The following is an 8,577-nucleotide window of genomic DNA, read 5'->3' as shown; positions in this document are numbered from 1 at the left end:
CCTCTCTCTTCTAGCTCCATGTAGACCAACAAATGTGAGGACGTTCTCAAACTGCCAGTCTGACAACCTGACCACAACCTGGGATGTTGCGCTCGGTGCTGAATCCTACCTGGTGGAGGTTTTGGGGAACCATGGAGACGAATATAATTGTACCAGTACCGGCAACAGCTGCGTTGTGGCCGGCGTTTCATGTGGTGAACACCTCAGCGTGTGGGTCACTGCCATTGCCGGTGAATGTGCCAAGAAGGTGCTGGGACAAGCAGCTGTGACTGGTAGGCACTGGGAAATGTCTAATATGTCCCCTATCGACAACAATTAATATCATGCATGGGTTCTGAGATATTTGGTGAGCTGTATATTGCTTTGCAGCCTTGTATGCTATATCAATATTATATAGGATGATGAATACTTCCATTCTCTCCCTTCCAGCACCCTGTAGTCCCACCAACGTGTCTGTAGTGGTAGACTGCAACCCACATTCTGCCTTCGTTAACTGGACATCGAGCAATGGAGTTGTGTTCTACATTGCTATGGCTCAGCACGCCAACAGCACGGTGCACAGCTGCATGGCATTGCAAACAAATTGTATCATCAAGGGCCTTGACTGTGGGCAAACCTACAATGGCACCGTCATCGCCACTAACCTCAGGTGCAACAGCACCATCACTGAACGTGTGGAGTTTACAACAGGTAGGACTCCGACAGTCATGGCAATGAGTCATGACATCATAGGCTACCATATCAAAACAACATCATCTCAAGTACTACGTGCAGTTCTTCATTCATCCAACAGACGTGTGTGGCTTTCATAAATGTGTGACTCATACATGCATTCAAAGTGTCACAGTATTGAACACACTCAGAGAAGACACATCCTCATGAAAAGTCCATATTCTGAACTATCAATTGGTGAACCTGAATCATTGATTGTGACATGAGGGGAATGACATGATATGGCTATGAAATGATGGAAATGTCATGATATGGTATCTCCTCTATCGTCTCTTTTCACTTATTGGAACTGCATGGCTCCAGTGATTTCATGTGGCCACTGGCCAGCCTGTGACCTCATCATCTCATTAATGCATTCTGTTTTTGACTCCAAATTTGGGTTTCAGCCCGATCAAAGCCCCTTTAACTTCCATTATAAAGCAAAGTTAAATATTTCATTAAGTATAAAACATTATTACTCTGTAATAACACTATTTTCATTATAGAAAAGGTTAAAGTAAGCCAATGACAAATAAAACACACACGCTATTTCCTAATTCTTCCGGCCTCTTTTCCAGGACCCTGCGCTCCAAGCAACGTTCAAGCGGTCGCAAACTGCACATCCAATCACATTGATATAAGCTGGCAGAACCATCAGCCCACAGGCAGCTACACTGCAGTCATACAGGACAACAACAGCTCCCAACTCAGCTGCACCTCCAACACACTCAACACATGTGAAATCCTTTCAGTGCCCTGTGGGAAGACGTACAACGTCACTGTCACCTACACTGATGGACTGTGTTCCCCCGTCTCAACACCCATCAACCTGAACTCAGGTACTGGAACTGGCTTGCTTATGGATGGTCACACTGCAAAGAAAAACTCTAGTGAATAATAGTGAATTTTATTGAGAGGCTTTTACACTTGCTTTTTTCATCATGTAACCTTTTATAAAAAAAATGCATGGTGTCTCGATGTGTGAATGCATAAATGCATGTTTCTCACAATGGAAAATGTAGGTAAAAGAGAAATGAGACTGAAAATGCGATTGATTGCGGAACTTTATAAGTTTTAATTCACAAATATAACTAATGTGTAGAGATATCAATACTTAGGATGTAGTCTAGTCATGTTATATTACTGTATGCTAGAAGTATTCCTTTTCAAATTTCATAACCAGCTATTTCTTATTTCTTTATGTTTCAGTCCTGTGTGCCCCAGAGAATGTTAGTGCTAGTCTTATATGTCCAAACACAGCCCATGTGTCTTGGGTTGGAAGCCCCGGTGCCACAGTTTACAATGTGACAGCATTGGGTCAGGATGGACTCATACATGACTGCAACACCAACAGTACCAGCTGTCACATGCCCAACATGCCCTGTGGCCAGAACTATACTATCACAGTGACACCGTATGCTGACTTGTGTGCTGGGAACCCAAGCAGTCCTCATCACTTCAGTGCAGGTACACAGAGAGAACAAGACCTCTAATCTAAAATATATGTACTAATCTGTCTCCAATAAACAAAAGGTTTGTTGAGCACATCTTAAATAGTCTAAACGTTTGATTATTTAAGATTTCTCAACAAACCTTTTATTTTATCAGTTCTATGAAACATGAATCAGAGTAATCATTCCCTCTCTCCACTTGTTCCCTCCATCTCTCCAGGTCCCTGCTCCCCCACTAATGTTCATGTTTCTACAGAATGTGGGGCTAGCACAGTGTCCTGGTCGCCTGCTCCAGGAGCACAAACATACATAGCAACAGCAACAGCACCTGATGGACACAACCACACCTGTAACTCAAGCTCTGCCAACTCCTGCTCTTTCACTGATCTACACTGTGGTGAAAACTACTCTGTCACTGTTGTAGCTGTTGACAGGGGTTGTCACAGTGAACCAAGTCTAGCTGTGGAACTGAAAACAGGTGAGAAGATGTTCACCAAAGACACTGTGAGGCTGTCTTCAAACTAGGTCGCTTTATAAAAAGATTAGGCAGCATCACTGGCCAGCCTGTGACCTCATCATCTCATTAATGCATATCTCTGTTTTTGACTCCAAATTTGGGTTTCAGCCCGATCAAAGCCCCTTTGACTTCCATTATAAAGCAAAGTTAAATATTTCATTAAGTATAAAACATTATTACTCTGTAATAACACTATTTTCATTATAGAAAAGGTTAAAGTAAGCCAATGACACATAAAACACACACGCTATTTCCTAATTCTTCCGGCCTCTTTTCCAGGACCCTGCGCTCCAAGCAACGTTCAAGCGGTCGCAAACTGCACATCCAATCACATTGATATAAGCTGGCAGAACCATCAGCCCACAGGCAGCTACACTGCAGTCATACAGGACAACAACAGCTCTCAACTCAGCTGCACCTCCAACACACTCAACACATGTGAAATCCTTTCAGTGCCCTGTGGGAAGACGTACAACGTCACTGTCACCTACACTGATGGACTGTGTTCCCCCGCCTCAACACCCATCAACATGAACTCAGGTACTGGAACTGGCTTGCTTATGGATGGTCACACTGTAAAGAAAAACTCTAGTGAATAATAGTGAATTTTATTGAGAGGCTTTTACACTTGCTTTTTTCATCATGTAACCTTTTATAATAAAATGCATGGTGTCTCGATGTGTGAATGCATAAATGCATGTGTCTCACAATGGAAAATGTAGGTAAAAGAGAAATGAGACTGAAAATGCGATTGATTGCGGAACTTTATAAGGATTGCAGACTGTGTTTGTGTTTCAATTCACAAATATAACTAATGTTTAGAGATATCAATACTTAGGATGTAGTCTGGTCATGTTATATTACTGTATGCTAGAGGTATTCCTTTTCAAATTTCATAACCAGCTATTTCTTATTTCTTTATGTTTCAGTCCTGTGTGCCCCAGAGAATATTAGTGCTAGTCTTATATGTCCAAACACAGCCCATGTGTCTTGGGTTGGAAGCCCCGGTGCCACAGTTTACAATGTGACAGCATTGGGTCAGGATGGACTCATACATGACTGCAACACCAACAGTACCAGCTGTCACATGCCCAACATGCCCTGTGGCCAAAACTATACTATCACAGTGACACCGTATGCTGACTTGTGTGCTGGGAACCCAAGCAGTCCTCATCACTTCAGTGCAGGTACACAGAGAGAACAAGACCTCTAATCTAAAATATATGTACTAATCTGTCTCCAATAAACAAAAGGTTTGTTGAGCACATCTTAAATAGTCTAAACGTTTGATTATTTAAGATTTCTCAACAAACCTTTTATTTTATCAGTTCTATGAAACATGAATCAGAGTAATCATTCCCTCTCTCCACTTGTTCCCTCCATCTCTCCAGGTCCCTGCTCCCCCACTAATGTTCATGTTTCTACAGAATGTGGGGTTAGCTCAGTGTCCTGGTCGCCTGCTCCAGGAGCACAAACATACATAGCAACAGCAACAGCACCTGATGGACACAACCACACCTGTAACTCAAGCTCTGCCAACTCCTGCTCTTTCACTGATCTACACTGTGGTGAAAACTACTCTGTCACTGTTGTAGCTGTTGACAGGGGTTGTCACAGTGAACCAAGTCTAGCTGTGGAACTGAAAACAGGTGAGAAGATGTTCACCAAAGACACTGTGAGGCTGTCTTCAAACTAGGTCGCTTTATAAAAAGATTAGGCAGCACCTTAACATTAACCATATGAGAAATGACCAAAAGGTGACCACATAGTGGCTGCTCTTATAAGGTGCTGATCAGAATTCGGAGTGATGCTGATTTTGACCTGCTGGCTATTTCCCTCAGACACCTTAATTAGATAGATATGGATGGATGCATGAATTGAGTAAAGGGATGAAGGAAAGAATACGTTTCCACAATGTAAAGTAATTGAAAATTAGGAATGTATGAACAACACATAATGTTTACACTCGCCTCATAAACATATTTATTTTAGAACACCTTGCTTTCTTTCTCCCTCATTATGGAGATTCAAATGGTGTCAATGTTTTTCTTCATGATACCTTGTTTTCTTTATGTTAGTTAATCATATTTCTGCTGTATGTGCTGTTTAACTGTATCCATCCTCTCTTTGTAGTGCCATGTGTTCCTACCAACATCTCCATATCTGCTGACTATATCAACAACACTGCTGTTGTGTCCTGGTCTGCCAGCAAGGGGGCAGTACAGTACTTTGTTTCTGTCTGGAGTAGTCAAGGCAATGCTGCTTGCCTGCCCTCTGACCTCAATTGTACTCTTACAAACATCACCTGTGGCTCCAACTACACTGTAGATGTCAAGGCTATTAATGGAAACTGCTCCAGCGACCCAAGTCAGGCCCTGATATTCAGCTCAGGTAAGATATGGAGAATATACTCATGGACATGGTCACACACAAAGCAAACATGTTCACTGTATTTGCACAGTGCCACCTCCAGATTTGTGTCTAATTAAAACCGGACCACTCTTCTCCACAGTCCCTTGCCCACCACAGAATGTACTCCCCTGGGTCGACTGTTCCTCTGACACCATGATGATTTCCTGGGATCCCAGCACAGATGACCTCAACTACACAGCTTTTGCCACTGGTGACGGAAGAGTTTTTTCATGCACGTCTTCCAACAACACATGTTCCGTTGAGGGTTTACCCTGCGGAAAGACTTTCTCTGTTCAAGTCATGGCTCACACAGAATACTGTGACAGCCAGCTCAGTCTACCAGTCAACATCTCATCAGGTATGGGTGGTCATGTCACCACACCTGTAAATATAAATACTTGATCAGTAGTAATAATGGTGATGAATCCAGCTTGCATGTCCTAATCCTCAATCATTCATCAAACAACATTCCCTCTTATGTGTATTCTCCAGCTCCATGCAAGCCCCAGAACATCTCCGGGTCCATGGACTGTCTGACCAACACTGCAACCATATCGTGGGACTCTGCCTTAGGGGCAGAGATGTACACAGTCACTGCCGTGGGTGGAGATCACGCAACAAACTGCACTACTTCCAGCACCACCTGCATGTTGGATGACCTGGCCTGTGGCGTTCTCTATACGTTCTGTGTCTGTGCAGCCAACGGCCTGTGTGACAGTCGTCCCAGCACCGACATCCAGTTGCAGACAGGTAACATCCCCACATAACTCAGCTTTGTCTGCACAAACACATACATATACACATACGCAAACACAGATACAATTCTTTTATATATACTATCCACTCTCTCATATAGCACACCTTTATATAGCTATGTATAGTTTCAAGCGCTTCACTTAAAAAAGCAGCTTCAAACCTCTGAATCTTCCCTCCCCTTCAGCCCCATGCCAACCAGTCAACCTCTCAGTTGAGTACAACTGTGCCAGCCAGTCGGCACAACTGTCCTGGACACCCTCCAATGGTGCTGTGGAATACATTGGCTGTGCCCAGGATGACAGTGGCGACATGCTGTGCTGTGACAGCTTTGAGACAAACTGCACCATAGAGGGTCTTCAGTGTGGAGACCATTACAACTTCACTGTACTGGCCTCAGACGGGACATGCAACAGTAGTGTCAGTGACACAATACGAATTGGAGCAGGTAGACAATTCACACTTGGGCGTTGTCCATAAGATGGTTTCTGTATTCACATTGTACCTTATTACAGCTGATGTATTACAGTATTAATACCCACTCTCTCCGTCTTTAGCTCCCTGTCCTCCAGACGGTGTAGAGGTACGGCTGTTGCCACCGCAGCTGCAGAGACAGTGGTTGCGCTTCAGCTGGACACAGGTCCGAGGATGTTCCAATGTCCAGTACCTGTTGACCATGACAGGAAGTCTCCTCGGGGACAACCAGGCCATGTTCGACCTCTCGTCCTATTGGACAACCTCAACTGCCTTTGAGATGCCCCTGCCCTGTGGATCAAATTTCCTCGCCAGTGTGGGAAGTAGCAACTGTGGTGGCATCAGTGTCCCGTCAAGGACTATCCGTGGATTTACAGGTACAACTGAGAACGATACATGTTCAAAAGTGTGATTGTGCAGCTCAGACAGTTATTATTACCACTTGATTTTTTTTTACTAACCATAACCCCTTCCACAGCTCCTTGTCCACCAACAGGAGTGACGTACAGCGGTAACTTCTCCTCGGCCACAGTGTCATGGAATGCTTCCGTACATGCCGTCACATACAAGGTGTATGATGACAGCGTCTCACCAAAGTCCCAGCTGTGCAGCACAGGCAGCCTGTCCTGCTCCGTAACCAACGTCAGCTCCAGTCACCTGGTAATCACAGCCGACAACGAAGGAGGGGAGAGTGGAGGAACACGTGTCACATCTGGTACGCACTTTTATAGCACTGTCCCTCTACACTGGTCCTGGGAGCCCAGACTATTGCTAGTTTTCTATTTGACCATGTAGTTCACATGGTGTGTCAGATCTGAATTATTCATTACGTGAGTATAGACAGCTTGTCCCATGGGGGTCATGTCATCCCTATGTTCCCCAGGGCCAGGTAGGTTCTATGTTCCCCGGGTTCTAGGTTCCCCAGTTATCTTAGGATTAGGTTTCAAGCATAGAACCTGCCCTGGGGAACATAGAACCTCAGCTCCATGTTTCCATTTTCCTCCAATCACATACACACTACACTAATAAAGTACAGAACACCATTTAAACGGGCACATTTGCATTGCTCATGTGTCTGCCGTGTTGCCTCATGCTACTGCGTTTAGTATTGCTGCTCACCCACCACCACAGCTAACACCTGTTGTTTTGGATTTGCCTTTATCAACTACTAATATGTGAGCTTCAGAAGTTTGGTAGGGGAGATGAGGACTTACTGTACCATTCATCGTCGAAGCAAATACATTTATTTCTCATTTTATATTCATTATAAATATTTTTCTTTCAATTCATGATTGTCATATCAACTGAATATCTTTTTTTAAGTCATAGATAGCAAAATGGCTAACTTATATGATGTCTTTTTCCATTACTCAGGACGAAAGAGGTGAGATCTCTCTTAATATCTCACTTAAGAAATGACTGCTACATCATGGACATAATCACCTCATGACTGTGGAAGGAGGAAAGAGCTTCATCCTCACTGACCTGAACTCAGATGAAACCTACCCAGGAACCTACTTCAATGCTGTACGTTAAAACCGATTTAGGGGGTCTGAAAATCAGCTCTAGACTAGAGTAGACCTGCAGTGTTGGAGCAACCAGAATGTAAAGGTTGTGAAGAAGCAGAAGTTAAAAGCCCAAAGTCAGTAGACTTTAGAATAAAGACGACAATTATTGTTATGCGTGTTATCAGTTTTCCATAGCATGTGTTTGTTGAGGGTATAAATGCAATACTGTATCAGCCTATATACCATTAGCCACTAAATAATTTAACCACAGGTTTGTCAGGGATAATATCTTGCTCAGCGGTCATTATCAAGTGATAATATCCCGACAGGCTGATAAGCGATATCATCACTCGATAATGGCCGCTGCATGAGCAAGATGTTATCCCGCTTATTACATGGCTACTTAATTAATACATTTATAATTTGACTGAAACTAAAAACAAAACAAAGTATTTCCTTGCTTATGCTGCATTCACACTGCAGATATATAGTTGAACGTTTAGCTTGCTTGGTCAATGTAATCTCAATGGAAACCAGCTTTAAAGATACAGGACACACACAGAACGAAGGTTTGGAAGCTTTAAAGCTGGTTTCCATTGAGATAACATTGACCAAGCAAGCTAAACGTTCAACTATATATCTGCAGTGTGAATGCAGCATTACAGTAGTGAAAGTATACCACAAATGTTGCGCTGGTCGCATTTGAAAACAAGTGTTGGTCAAATAGAATCCATTTTCTGATACTGCTTCA

This window comes from Nannobrachium achirus, assembly GCF_963921795.1.
Source record: "Nannobrachium achirus genome assembly, chromosome: 5".
In the NCBI taxonomy this organism is placed as follows: Eukaryota; Metazoa; Chordata; class Actinopteri; order Myctophiformes; family Myctophidae; genus Nannobrachium; species Nannobrachium achirus.
Note: the sequence above shows the minus strand (reverse complement) of the source record.